The sequence below is a fragment of the Elephantulus edwardii genome, unplaced genomic scaffold (genome assembly GCF_000299155.1).
Source record: "Elephantulus edwardii isolate Elephantulus edwardi_28Jun2011 unplaced genomic scaffold, EleEdw1.0 scaffold00093, whole genome shotgun sequence".
NCBI classification, from domain to species: Eukaryota; Metazoa; Chordata; class Mammalia; order Macroscelidea; family Macroscelididae; genus Elephantulus; species Elephantulus edwardii.
In genome coordinates, this window is record NW_006399843.1 from 6473175 (window position 1) to 6489277 (window position 16103).

At 39.4% G+C, this 16103-nt stretch overlaps 1 pseudogene; it reads left to right on the forward strand.

The window, feature by feature from the left end:
- Positions 1-12313: 12313 nt before the first annotated feature.
- LOC102847885 lies at positions 12314-13274 on the forward strand (annotated as a pseudogene).
- Positions 13275-16103: the final 2829 nt, after the last annotated feature.

Here is a 16103-nt window from a genome sequence, read left to right on the forward strand (position 1 = left end):
GCAGTCAGAGACCTCTCTAAAGTACTGAAAAGCAACGATGTCAGTCTGGAGACTATGGTGCACCTGATCCAGGCCATAGTCTTTGCTATGAGTTGCTATGCATCCAAATGCTGGACAATGAGTGGGGATGATAGAAAGAGAATTGATGCCTTTGAGCTGTGGTGCTGGAGAAGAGTGTTGACTATACCATGGACTGCTAGGAGAATGGACAGGTTTGTCCTGGAGAGGGTGAGCCCAGGCTGCTCCTTGGAGGCAAGGATTCTGAAGCTTTGTTTGACATACTTTGGACATGTTGCAAGGAAGGGCCAGTCCTTGGAGAGGGACATCATGCTTGGGAGATTGGAGAGACAGCACAGGAGAGGAAGACCTTTGATGAGATGGATTGATTCAGTGACTTGAGTAATGAGGATAGGTGTATCAGAGACAGTAAGATTGGCACAGGATAGAGCAGGGTTTAAGGATATTGTATATAGGGTTGGTATGAGTCACAGGTGACTCGATGGCATATAACAACAACAACAGGGTTCCCTACATTTGAATGGCTAGAATAATAATTTTTTTTAAAAAATCCAACAATAACAATTACTCATAAGGATCAGAAGCAGTAAGAACTATCAGTCATTGCTGGTGAGAATGCAACTAGTTCAGTCACTTTAATGGTGCAGGCACCATTAGACAGTTTCTTATGAAGTGAAACCTCTTCTCACTGTATGGTGCAGCACTCATGCTCCTGGGTATTTTTCACGACAGCTGTAATCTGACGCTCAAGCCCAGCCGCAGCTGTGGGAAGGATTGCCTTCTGTTATACATGCAGTCACTATGTGTCAGCACTAGCTCAGTGGCACCCAATTTAAACCTGCTGATTTTATTCTTAATCTTCCCAAACTGGAAGCAATCAAGAAGTCCTTCAACCAAGAGATAAATTAATTAAAAAAAAAATAAAACCCAAAAACCAGAACTAGTGTCTATACATACAATGGGAGGCACTGGTGGCATAGTCCATAGGGAGTTGCAATGCTAACCCAAAGGCCACATTAATCTGGTAGTTCGAATCCACCACTGGCTCCATAGGAGAAAGATGGCTAACCTTGTCCTTTGCAATGACTAGTCTTGGGAACCAAATGGAAGGTCAGCTATGATTCAGTTCTAATTCTATAGCAATAAAGAATAGTAGTAGTATATATGTTAGCTGTTATGTACCATTGAGTTGATTGAGACTCATAGTGGCCCTCTGAACAACAGAGGCTCTATCTTGTGCCATCTTCACCATCCCCAATATTCTTGAGCCTATTGTTACAGCAACTGTGTCAAACCATCTTGTTGAGAGTGTTCTTTTCCTGCATTGACCCTCCACCTTTCCAAGCATGATGCCCTTATCCAAGGACTGGTCCCATCTTAACAACATATTGGAAAAGAGGAAGATCTTTTAACAAGATAGATTAATACGTTGGCTGTAACTTGACGCTCAAACTCAAGCACAAGGTAGGATTGCCTCTGTTATACATATGGTCACTATCAGTTAGCACTAACTCATTGGCACCCAACAATACCAACAATGTAGAAACAAAAACCAGAGAATATGGAATGGAAGAAATAGCCCAATATATATCATTGAAAAGTAGACATAAAATATGTGGGGGTAAATTTAGCAACTGTGTCCAAGACTTAGGGTAGGAAATGACTAAAATACTACTGACTCACTAATAAAATACAACTAAAAGAAACAAAATTAACCTTGAACAAAGAAAAAGGAGGCCATGCTCTCAGAAAAATTTAGCTTCATAAAGATACCATTTCTTCTTAAGAAAATGTTTTACCTTTAATACAATTATAATGAAGTTATCCTCTTTATTTTCTGGAGTAAAAGGTATGAATTATAAAGTTAACTTGAAAGAGCACTAAGGCTAGCTAGAAGATGCTTGGAGGAGAGAGATAAAAAAGCAGGGGAAATGGGTGTGGTAGTGGTTAGACATGAGTAGAGAAACTTGTGCATTTTGTGTAATTAAGAGTTTTATGATTGAGACAGCCCTCAAAGCAGGGAGGTTAAAAGATAGAATGAATGTATAAAGAAAGAACTGGAATAACTGTACTGCTGTAGTAACACAAAAGCCAGATTCCATGGAAGACAGAAATTTGTCAGACAAAGAAACTCAAGTATTTTTCACTAAAGCAAAAACCAAGGAAGTGGTAAGACAAAAAACATGCTAGATGCAAAATAACAAGGTAGTAAAATGTTGGCTCTCACGGAATTCATTCTACCTGGGGAAGGGTAAAATTAGACCACTATAAAAAGCCATCTAATAGAATCAAATCCAAACAGATCTGATCTTTAATTTGTAAATAAACATTAATGTTGTTATATGCCATCAAATTACTTGTGAATCCTATATACAACAGCTCTGAACTCTGCTCTATCCTGAGCCAATCTTACTATCTATGACACCTTTGCCCCACTGCCACAGTCACTGTGTCAATCCATCTTATCTAGGGTCTCCTCCTGAGCTGTTCCTCTACCCTTCCAGGCATGCTGTCCTTCTCCAAGGATCGGTCTCTCCTGGCAACATGCCCAAAGCCTGTGAGATGGAGTTTCAAGATCCTTGCCTCCGGGGAGCAACTTGGTTTCACCCTTTCCTGGACAGACCTGTTTGTTCTCTTGCTTGCCCATGGCAAGCAATAAAATACTCATTTTATTGTACAAATAAAATGTAAAACATCCCAAACAAATGGACCCAGTAAAATAACAAGTAAGCAGGAGTGAATTAATCACAATCTTGTAATGAGGATAATTTTTCTAATTATGAATTGAATAAATAAGGGGATAATAAATTGCCTAAAAAATCAACTTTTGCTTAGCAAAAGAAAGAATAATAATACACAAATGTAAATGACAAACTATATTTTCACAGTAAAAAAGTGATGCTTTAAATTCCACTGTCTCTACTGATGACGTGAAAAAAAACCTTTCCTACCTTTACGGAGTCTGAAGAAATGATAATATATATTGAGGCAAGTACCAAAAAAGTCATCAACATCAGCAATTTTTGAAACTTCAACTTTGGGAACATGATGAGTGCCCTAGGAAACATGACACAAGAGAAGGAATCATGTGAGACGTGAAGCCCTCTGTGTTTAATCTTTTAGTTTTACTATAGTTTTTGCTGTTGAGATATCTATCAAAAAATGTGCCATTTTAATAATTTTATGTCTATAATGCAGCAATATTAATTACATTCACCATGTTGTGAAACCATCCCACTATCTATTTCCAAATGTTTTCCATCACCCTACATACAAATTGTTGTGATGGATTCCTGGTGTTCTGTTCTATGTATGGTCACTATGAGTCAGAGATAACTTGGGGGTACTTAACAAGTAGAAACACAGTCCCCTTTAAATAATAATTCTCCATTTCCTCTCCATCTAGATCTTTGTGAATTTCTATGCATTTTTTGTATTTTAGATATTTAATAAGTGAAATCAGACAGTATATACACGGCTCCATTCATGTACGGTCTGTCCTATACAATCATTTCTGTACATTCTGTTCTATATAGTTAATCTTCACTGATCTGTTACTTTTAGCTCCCTGTCCTTCCAAGTCCCCAATGTGCCCTCCCCATCTCCCTATTGCTCCGTCCCTCCATCCCTCACCGATATCTTCTGCTGTAGGGCTCGCCTCCTCCTTTCAAAATAGATTGTATGTATACATCCTGTTCCCACCTACAAACTAGACATATACAAGATAAAACAACCACATTGCCTTTATTTTTATTCTTCCTAGATATATCCACCCTTGTCTTGGTCTTTGTAGTGTCCTGTGGGAATCCTGTGCATTATTTTTTTCCTTTTGTGTCTGGTGTCTGAGTTGTTTCACTCAACATAATGCTCACTCAACATAGGCTCTCCTATGTTGTCTCGTACTTTACGAACATTTCATTGTTTTTCATTGCTGCATTGTATTCCATTGTGTGAATATATCACATTTTTCCTAGCCATTTGCTTATTGATGGGCATCTGAGTTGTTTCATTTTTCTTCTTACAATGAACAACAGTGTTAGGGACACAGGTGTACATACCTCTGTTTCTCATTTCTGATTTCCTTGGGGTATATTCCCAACAGGGGTGGGTCATATGGGATTTCTATGTTCAGCTTTTTTTGTGAAAATGGCAAACTGCCTTCCATTGTGGAACAATCAAGAGACCTTTAAAGTCTGGATAATTTAATTTCTCAGTCCTTTCATCTCCCCTCACAAAATCCCCTAAACTTATTGTCAGTAAGTCGATTTTGACTCATGTGACTCTCTATCAGGTTTCAGAGGCCATAAATTGTAATGGGATGAAACTGCTCTTCGTTCTGACTTGGAGTCACTGGTAGAGTCAAATGGCCAGAGATGTGAAATTGCTAGATATGCAACTGTACACTGATTCAAGGCTAATGGTTTGAATGAAAGGTCAGAGATTTGGAAAACATGTTTGGAAAAGTAGTGACTAGAAGGTATGAGGAAGAGATGTGTGGATAAACTTCACTGAACGGGCCAAAGAGAAGATACTTGCATTTCACATAAATTCTTTATTATTTTTTTAAAATTAATTTTAATGAACATTTACAGAGATTTTGGATTTCCATACATTCATTGTTGCATTTTTCTCCTTGCCCGCCCCTCCCCCCAGTTCACTCTTCTGTTTGAAAAGTAAAAGAAAAATTATTTCATTGGTATAGAATCTCCCCTCTCCTGCCCGATTACACTCCACTATGCGACCTTCATTCTGGACTCTTGTCATAACCATAATACCTAATCATATATCGCTTTCTAACAGTTGTCTCCCTCATCTCTTTCAATGCAGTATACATAATTTATCCAATTTTTCTGTCTCACTCCAACCCTGATGTCAGTCCCATTCTACAACAGTGGCACCATGCAGCACCTGTCTTTTTGTGACTGAGATAGTTCACTCAGCATTATGTCCTCCAAGGTCACCCATTTTGAATAATATTGCATTAATTCCTTGTTTTTCAATGCAGGGTGGTATTCCATTGTGTGAATATACCACAGCTTCTCTATCCATTTGTTTGTTGATGGACACTTAGGTTGTTTCCAACTCTTTGATATTGTGAACAAAGCCGCAGTAACATGAGTGTGCGTATATCTGCCTGGGTGGCAGTTAAAGTTTCTTTAAGGTATATTCCTAGTAGTGAAATTACTGGGTCAAATGGTATTTCTATTGACAACTTTTTGAGAAAGTGCCATACAGCCTTTCCTAGGGGTGGCACCATTTTACACTCCCACCAACAGTGAATAAGCGTTCCAGTTTCTCTGCAACCTCGCCAGCATTTGTTGTTTGCTGCTCTGTTAAATTTTGCTATTCTTACTGGAATGAGATGATATCTCATAATTGTTTTGATTTGGATCTCTCTTAGAGCTAGGGATTTTGAACATTTCTTCATGTGCTTGTTGTGGCCATTTGAATGTCTTCTTTAGTGAAGTGTCTGTTCATATCCTGTGCCCATTTTTCAATTTGGTTATTTACCTTTATCTCGTTGTGGTGCTCAAGTATTTTATAAATTCTAAATATAAGTCCCTTATCTGACATGCCATTACCAAATATGTTTCCCAGTCTGTGGCTTCCCTTTTTACTCTGTTGGAGAAGTTTTTAGATGTGCATAGAGATTTGATTCTTAGAAGGTCGCATTCATCTATTTTATCCTCTTCTGGTTGTAGGTGCGAATTCTTATTAAAGGGTGAACTCAGCAGAGAAAGATTTTAACAATCAAGTGTGTAAGATGCCATATTCTGTGGAAATTATTTAGCCTCTTTCCTGAGCTGCTCTTGTCATTGCCCAATGGGCTCATGAACAAGTAGTCATGGTGGCAGAGTTTGTTGTTGTTATGTGCTATTGAGTCACCTGTGACTCACAACAATCCCATACACTATAGCTCTGAACCCTCTCCTATCCTGAGCCAATCTCACTGTCTCAGACACACCTGCCCTTATAACCCTAGTTACTGTGTCAAATCATCTCATCCAAGGTCTTCTTCTCCTGTGTGGTCCCTCCATCTTTCCAGTCATGGTATCTTTGGAGAAGGACTTGCCTCTCCTGGCTACATGCCCAAGGTATGTGAAACAGAGCTTTAAAATCCTTGCCTCCAGGAGGCAACTTAGTTTCTGCCTCTCCTGGACAGACTTGTTTATTATCTTGACAGTCAATACTCTCCTCCAGCACCCCAATTCAAAGGCATCAATTCTTCTGTCATCCTTAGTTACTGTCTAGCTCTCTGATGCACAGCAAGTAACTGTGAAGACCATAGCCTGGATCAGGCACACTTTAGTCTCTAGACTAACATCTTTGCTCGTCAGCACTTTGGAGAGGTCCCTGACAGCAGAATTTACTGATCCATTTCATATTTTGATTTCCTGACTACTGGTACCAAGAGTGTTTATTGAGAGCAAGCTGATATTGTTAACAATCTCAATCTCTTCTCCATCTCTCATGGTGCTGCCAATTGGTCAGTTGTGAGAATCTGTTTTACTGATGTTGAGCTTCAATCCATATTGAAGACTGCAATCCTTGGCCTTTGGAAGCAGATGCTTCAGGTCATCCTGCAAGCAAGGTTGTGTCATCTGCATAATGCAAGTTGCTGCTGAGTCTTCTTCCAATTGTGATGCCATATTCCTCATAGAGACTATCCTCCTGAATGATCTGTTCTGCATATAGACTGGATAGGGATATTGCTGCATCCCTGACGTACTTCTTTCCTGATTTTGAACTACGCAATGTTTCCTTGCTCTGTTCTAATAACTGTATTTTGGTCCAAGTAGACGTTTCACATGAGCACAAGCAAACATTCTTGGATTCCCATTCTTCTTAATGTTAGTCACAATTTGTTGTGATCTACACAAACAAATGCCTTTATGTAGTTAATGAAACACAGATAGACATTCCTGGTACTCTCTGCTTTCAGCTAAGACCCACCTGACATTGGAAAAGAGGTTATACATAGGTTAAGCAACACTGACTTCCACTCAGCAAGGCCAACTTGGCCACAGCCATTCCCGAGTGCTCAACCTGCCAGTAAGGAGCTCTGGTGGCCTAGTGGCAAGAAGCTGCACTGCAACCCTGAAGGCATGCAGTTCAAGGCCACCAGCTGATCTGTGGGAGAAGGATGGGAGATCTCCAGTGTGATTAAACTGGCTCTGAAAACCCACCAGAGGGCCAGCTAAGGGTTCCGACTCGATGGTACACAACAACAACAACAACAACCACCTGCCAATACAGAGCAATGCTGAATTCCTGACATGGAATTGTTCTTTGAGATAATCATCCAGCAGCCTGGTGATGAATTGATCACAGTGAACTATTTTCCATAATGGAAAACGCAAAGATTTACTCTTTATTAAGTAGACTCCTAGTATGAATTCAGATTTACCTTCTTTGCATATTATGCTTCTGCCAAAACTAACATCTATTGACTTACAGAATGTCTTATCTCTCATCCCACACAGTATTACTTTGGATCAATGGACTCTTTTCACAGCAAATTAAGTGCAGCAACAGGTCCATGTTCTTGAAATTCAAGGGTTTTAACATGTTGCCCATCCTCCTGAAGTTGCTGACTTTATAGAACAATGGAATGGTCTTTCATTTATTTATTAATTAAAGAATGGCCTTCTTAAGGCACATGATGGCACTAGCTACATGGCAATACCTCACAGGGTTGGGACATGGTTCTCCAGGAGACTATATATGCTCAGAACTTGCTTTCAACATATGTTATTCTTTAGTAAACAACCAGGATTTATGGGTCTAGGAACCAAAGAGTGGAAATAGGAATTCACTGTTCCTATTCACTATTACCCCTAGTGACCCATTTGTAGATATTTTGCTTCTTGTCTCTGCAACTTTATGATCAATGTATCAGGTGTTAGTGCTAAAGACAGGAATACTCTAACCTGGAGATTCAATATGGATTCCATAGAACTGGAAGTTAAGAATGCCATCTGGCCACTTTGAGCTGTTCATTCTTCTGGATCAACAGATAAAGAAATTACAGTATAGTTTCTTATGAGTGATTCTGACTGCTACATGAAATTCTGAGAATATCACAAAATGGGGGTAGACAGGAGATTTTTTTTTGGATCTTCTATTAATACTATCATGTGCTGTGATTAAAGTCAATGAAAACTACAGCAACTCAATGCTGACCTGACTACTAATGGCCCAGACTCTTCAGAAACGTACGACTGGGTCATGACTTCAGGCAAAGAATCATACTCTACAGAGGAATTTATCTTGGGCCAGAAGGTGTATGGAATCAAGCTGAAAGTACTGAAGAACAAATTTAATCATCAAGTTGCAATACTCAAGGATTCTACTGGCAAAGTTCATAATGACTGAAGAAGCATCTGGCCAACACTGAAACTTTACAGGAAGTTGCATATAATCAAGAGAAAATGGTAATAAAGGAAGACATTTGAGCTGTACTGCAGGCATTGGCAAAAAAAAAAAACAACCAAAAAAACAGGCCCCAGGAACTGATAAGATACCAACTGACATGTTTCAACAAACAGATATAGCCCTGGATAAACTAGCGGGTGTCAAAAAATTTAGAAGACAGCTCACTGACCAAACGACTGAATGAATCATAGGAACTTATGGCTAACACTGAGAAGAATGGGAATTTCAGAACACATAATTTTGCTCATGAGAAACCTATACATAGACCAAGATGCAGTTGCTCAAACAGAACAAAGAACAGGACTGAAAAGCAGGAAAGGTGTTCATCACAGTTATGTCCTTTCTCCATATCTAGTCAATCTGTTTACTAAGAAAATCACTAGCAAAGCTGGGATTTATGGAGAACAATATGGCATTAGGATTGAAGGGAGACTATCAACAATCCAAAGTATGCAGGTTACACAATCTTACTTGCAGAAAGTAAAGAAGACTTGAAGCACTTACTGTAGAAGATCAAGAATACAACCTCCAAAATGGATTAGGTCTCAACATCAAGAAAACAAAAATCCTCACCACTGGACCCAAAGACATTATCATGATAGACTGAGAAAAGATTAAAGTTTTTAATGATTTCGTTTTACTTGAATCCATAATCAACACCCATGAGGCCAACAGTCAAGAAGTTAAAAGACATACTGAATGGGAAAACCACCTGCCAAGGATCTCTAAAAAGTGACAAAGAGCAAGATGTCAGGTTGAAAATAAAGGGGGATCTTGTCTAAGTCATGATCTTTTCAGTTACTTCCCATGCATTTGAAAGCTGGACAATGGATAATGAAGACTGGCCACTTGGTTGGAAGATATCCACATTTGTTACCAATTGCAACAGAATGTGTTGTTGTTGTTATGTGCCGTCGAGTCGCTTGCGACTCATAGCGACCCCATGTACAACAGCCCTAAACTCTGCTCTGTCCTGTGCCAATCACACTGTCTCTGATACTCCCATCCCGACTATCCCAGTCACTGAATCAATCCACCTCATAGAGGGCCTTCCCCTCCTGCGCTGTCCCTCCACCCTCCCAAGCAGGATGTTCTTCTCCAAGGACCGGTCTCTCCTCACACCATGTCCAAAGTATGTTAGACGGAGCCTCAGAATCCTTGCCTCCAAGGAGTCACCCGATTTAACCCTTTCCAGGACAAATCTGTTTGTTTTCCTACAACAGAATGTAGACATTATAAAACAATATCTTTGATATCAGGTGTAAGCAAAATATTGCTGAACAACATCTAAAAATTGACAAAAATTGCGAGAAATTCAAGCTCGGTTTGGAAGAGCAACAATGTCAGCTTAAGGACTAGGGTGCACCTAATTCAAGTCAGAGTCTTTTCAATCATCTGCTATGCATCTGAGAGTTGGACAATGAATACAGACAACAGATTTATACCTTTGAGCTGTGGTTTGGATAAGAGTGCTGAGTGTCCTACGGACTGTGGAAAGAACAAATACATATGTCTAGAGTGCTCCTTATAGGCAAGATAGGAACTTCATCTCATATACTGTGGGCATGTTGTTAGGAGAGGCTATTCCTTGGAAAAGGACACCATGCTTGGAAAAGGTAAAGGGCAAAAAAAAGAGAATGAAGTTTAATAAAATGGAAAAAAGAGAATAGCTTTCGTGGAATAAAAATGGAACTTTTGGCAAAGTTCTCTTGCTTTTTTCTGAATCTGGATCTTTCATATGACTTATTATCATCTGAACTCTAGTTCTTTAGACTTGAGCCAGCTCTTTATCATACCTGCCTATTGATTTTGAATTGACTTTCCCAGCCAGCACCCTGCTGTCTGACCTGGTGTTTGAGAATTTGTCAAATTCGGCAGTTAGATTAAGGACAGGCCTCAACTGACATCTGACCCATGGACTTAGGATTTGCCAACCTCAACAAGCATGTGAGGCATTTCCTTGATATAAATCAGTCAATCTCTCTTTATCTGCATGCATATTTATTTATCAAATTCTTTAAGTCTGCATCTTTAGGAATCTAGCCTAATACAAACTCACTTTTGCACAATGACCTGCTCTTTGGAAACTAATCATAATAATAAATTTATTGTTGGTATTTTGTTTTTCCAGATGTGTTTATAAATGCAATTGTTTTCATATTTACTTTCCCAGACATTCTTTGTTGGTGTATAGAAGCACAACTATCTTTTATATGTTAATCTTGTATCTTGCTATTTCTCTGAATTACTAGCTCTCTTTTTTTTTTAAAAAATAAGTTATTAGCTCTTGTAGAGTCTTCAGGATTTTATATATTTGCAAATAGAGATAGTTTTACGTCTTCATTTCTAAGTTAAATTCTCCCCTTCTTTTCTTAGTTGCTCTGGCTAGAACACCCATAAAAGTTTAAATAACTGTTGAGAGAAAGCATTCTTGTTTTCAATTTGTAGTCCATCTTTATATCACTCATCTATCAGTTTGTCATATTTTGGTAGCTTGGATGTTTCTGTGATGCTGGAAACAGTGTATCTGGTATTTCAAATATCATCAGAGTCACTTGTGGGGGACATATTTCTGCCAAGTTTTAATCTAGACAGATTCTAAGACAAACTTGTAAGAAGGAATTGGCAATCTACTTTTGAAAAGAATTGGCCAGTGAAAACTTTACGAGTAGCATCAGACAATTGCCTGGTTTATATTGACTGGCACTCAAAATACTATTGAAGAAGAGCTGCTTCTGTAACTACTGCAAAGTAGAGTTGTCCTTAATGACATGGATGGAGTAAAGCTTTTGGAACCTTCGTTTATTGATGTGATACAATTTTAAATGAGAACAAACAGTATAAATAGTATAATAATTGGTAGAGGAGCAGCACATAGGAGCAATCACTTTGTAAATCACTACCTAACTTAGGAAACAATGGAGAGCATTTATGCTAAGTGGTGTCTCTGTGTGTGTGTGTGTGTGTGTGTGTGTAGTTAATCATAGGGTCACACAATTTGATGGGTGAAAAGGGGTGGGTAAAGGAAATGGGAAAGATCTAGTGTGAAAAACAATGTGTATGAACTTTGTAAGTAAGCCAGCAAAAAATAAAAATTTTATTTAAATAAAAAAAAAACTGGTAAAGGAATGTAGTATTAATTGAAGAGAAATTAAATAGAACATATAAAGGTCATAATTCTAGTCATTACTGATTAGTAACAGACTGGTATTGGCCATTTTGAACTGGATAATTATGTGCTGAGAAAAATAGACTGAAGAGGCATAGCATCTCATACATTGTCAAAAAGAACATGTCAAGGTCTATTTTGAATTATAGTGCTGTCAGTGGTAGGCTAATACTCATATAAGGAAGATCAGTTGTCATGGCTTGAATTATGCATTCCCAGACTATGTTTCAGCCCAAAAGGGCCAAAATTCTCAGTGGCTTGGCAGTTATGTAATGGTGCATTTTAGGAATTAATTAATGATGTAATCATCCCCATGATAAGATCTGATAAGACCTGGGGTTTAGGGTTGAAAAAAATTTAGGCCCCAGCCCTGAATTTCCCATTATGACTTGCATCATATCTTATCTTGCAAGTAATAAAAGGAGAGAGAAACAAGCAGAAAATAGAGACTTCTGTATCCTAAGGTAGAAGATCTGGGATTGAAGCACATCCTTTGGACCCAGGGTCGCTGTGCTGTGAAACTTCTAGACTTAGGGTAAAACTTCTAGACTTAGGGTAAGACCAATGTCAAAACATGTGGAGATCTCCAAGGAACATCTGGTCCACAGATTTTGAAAGGAGACAAAGATTTTCCTCTTACATTCCTCCAAACCTGAGCTTGTTTCTTGCTGGCTTAGCAATATTTTCATTATGATCCTCAAAGATGCAGATGTGCAAAAACAGATTAAGTACATGATGGCTTTCCTTAAACAGGAAGCCAAAGAGAAGGCAGAAGAAACAGATGCAAAGGTAGAAGAAACAGATGCAAACACAGAAGAAGAGTTCAACATTGAGAAAGGTCATCTTGTACAAACCCAAACACTTAAAATTATAGAATCCTATGAGAAGAAAGACAAACATTGAGTATAAAAAAAATGCAAATTTCTAATTTGACTGAATAAAGCAAGACTGAGCATCCTCAGAGCAAATGATGACTTTACCACAGATCTACTAAATGAAACAAAACAGAGGCTCAGCAAGGTGGTAAAAAAATACAATCAGATACCAAACGCTGCTGGATAGACTGGTCTTCCAGGGTTTGTACCAGCCCCAAATGATTGTCTGTTGCAGGAAACAGAACTTCCCTCTAGTAAAGGCCAGTGCAAAAAGCAATCCCTATATACAAAGTTGCCACCAAAAAAGATGCTGATGTTCAAATTGATCAAGAGACTTACTTTCCTGAGGATATAGCTGGGATGTAGTGATCTATAATGGCGGTTGTTGTTGTTGCCATCGAATTGCCTGTAACCAAGAGCCTGTAACTCTACGTACAGTAGCTCTTAACTCTGCCCTATCCTGAACTAGTCTCACTAATTCTGACACACCAACCCCCATAGCCCCAGTCACTGTGAGTACATCTATAATGGAGACCAAAAGGTTTCCAACACCCTTGAAAGCTGGCTGAATCCCACAGCGCAGGAGATGCCTTCAGTACAGCTTGAATTTATTCCCTTTATTACCGCTGGCTCTTGATCACAAGGTACTTCCTGAAATATTTCAGTGTTGACCAACTCTTTTTGGTACAGTGATTTTATGTGATTTTATTCTCTCCATGTCAGAAGTACAGGGAGCCTTGTTTGGTGTTAATGCCAACAGGAAATTTTTAGACTAAGCTCTTGGAGGTGCAGTTCATTCCACTCTTCTACTGACAAAATATGGATGTTTTTGATATTTAAAGAACCAGGATTGTCTATGTAACAACCTCTTTGCTGTTCTAATATCGTCTATTTTCATCACTGGAATCCTCTACTGTAGCTAATGCCTTTGACCTCCTAAGTATCAACAGGAGCAAATTTCACTTCAAATGATCAGGAGGAGTTCTGCACATTCAATGATTTATTCATTGCAAATACCTTTTATAAGAAACATAAATGCAGGCTATACACATGGATTTCACCTGATGGTATGCATAGGCATCAAATAGATTACATTTGTGGAAAAACTCGGTGGAGAAGCTCAATATCAGCAGTGAAAACCAGGCTGGGTGCTGATTGTGGGACAGACCACCAAATATTCATATGCAAGTTCAAGCTAAAGTTCAGGAAAATTAAATCAAGTCTACTGGAACCAAAATTTGACCTTAAGTCTGTCCCACTCAAATTTCAAAACCATCTCAGGAACAGGTTTGAGGCCTTGAGCACCACTGGATGTAGACCAAATGAGCTCTGGGAGGACATCAAGAAAATCGTCCATGAAGAATGCAGAAGATCATTACATAGGCCAAAGAAGAAGAAAAGACCAAGATGGATGTCAGATGAGACTCTGAGTATTGCATTAGAGTGCCGAGAAGCCAAAGCTAAAGGAAGAATTGACAGAATACCAACTGACATATTTCAACAAACAGACACTGCCCTGGATGTGCTCACTAAGTTGTGCCAGGAAATCTGGAGGACAGACAGCTGGACGACTCACTGGAAAAGAATGATATTTGTTCCCATTCCAAAGAAAAGTGACTCAACAGAGTGCGGAAATTATTGAACAATATCATTAATATCACATGCAAGCAAGATTCTTCTGAAAATTATCCAAAGACGTTGGAACACTATGTCACCAGAGAACTGCCAGATGTGCAGGCTGGATTTAGAAGAGATCATGGTACTAGGGATATTATAGCTAATGTTAGATGGATCTTGGCAGAAAGCAGAGAATACCAGAAGAATGTCTATCTGTGCTTCATTGACTATGCATAGGCTTTTGACTGTGTGGATCACAACAAGCTGTGGCTAACTCTGAGAAGAATGGGAATCCCAGAACATATTTGATTGTGCTAATGCGAAACCTATACTTGGACCAAGAGGCAGTCATCAGAACAGAGCATGGAGACTCTACATGGTTCAAAATCAAGAAGGGGGTCCATCAGGGATGTATTCTGTCTCCATACCTTTTCAATCTTTATGCAGAACAGATCCTCTGAGATGCTGGGCTGTACAAGGAGAAATGTGGCATCAGGATTGGTGCAAGAGTCATCAACAACCTGCATTATGCAGATGACACAATCCTGCTTGCTGAAACGAGGGAGGACCCTAAGCACTTGCTGCAGAAGGTCAAGGACTGCAGTCTTCAATATGGATTGAAGCTCAACATCAAGATTCTCACCACTGGGCCAACTGGCAGCATCAGTATGGATGGTGAAGAGATTGAGACAGTTGACCGTTTTAGTTTACTTGGCTCCACAGTCAACACTCTTGGTAACAGCAGCCAGGAAATCAAGAGACAAATTGCATTGGGAAAGTCGGCTGTGAGGGACCTCTCAAGAGTACTGAAGAGAAACGACATCAGGCTGGAGACTAAGGTGTGCCTGATCTGGGCTATAGTCTTCGCAGTTACGTGCTATGCATCAGAGAGTTGGACAGTGGATTAGGGATGATAGAAAGAGAATTGATTCCTTTGAGCTGTGGTGCTGGATAAGAGTGCTGAATATACCATGCACTTCTAGGAGAACAAACAGTTTTGTCCTGGAGAAGGTGAATCTGGAATGCTCCTTGGAGTCAAGGATTCTGAAGCTTCATCTGACATACTTTGGGCATGTTGCAAGGAGGGACTGGTCCTTGGAGAGGGACATCATGTTTGACAGAGTGGAGGGGCAGTGCAGGAGAGGAAGACCTTTGATGAGATGGATCAATTCTGTGACTGGATTGGTGGGAATGAGTGCGTGTGAGATGGCTAGGTTGGCACAGGATAGAAAGGCGTTTAGAGCTTTTGTACATAGGGTAGCTATGAGTCGCAAGCAACTTGATGGCACATAACAGCAACAACAACAAGCAACACAACTTTCAGTTTATTCTCCTGCATATATAATTTACTACTATGCTAATGATTATCCCCAAATGGCCAGAACAGTATATAGACAGAGAACTGCCAGAATTCAAGATGGGTTTTGAAGAAGCTGTGGCACCAGGGAATCATTGTGGCTGTTAGATGGATCCTAGCTGAAAGCAGAAAATAAGAATGTCTATTTGAATTTTATACAAGTGTTCAGGTCTTTATAGGGTCCCTGTAAGTCGTCTACATCTTGGAGGCACTTAACAACAACAATGACAACGACAACAAGCGAGCTTTGTTAGCCTAGTGCGTTGAAAGTTATGCTACTAAGCCAAAGGTGGGTGATTTTAATCTGCGGCCCTCAAGCCTGGTTTTCATTGGTTTTGGTCAAACATTCTTCTAAGTGGTACAGCACTGGTCTGTCCATTTGCTTGTACAGACGTAACTTGTGGTTGATGTGATGCTGAACACTGTGACACTGATATGTCAAATAAGATAATGTTTACCCATGGTGGACAGTGTTTCGTGGAGCTACCCAATTAAAACTAACTTGGAAGCAGGAGTGGCATCCACTTCCGAAATAGCCTGTCTCCGGAAATTCTATGAACTTGGAGAAACAGTGAAAATTATACAAGTGTTCAGGTCTTTTGTTCATAGGGTCACTATGAGTCATCTATGA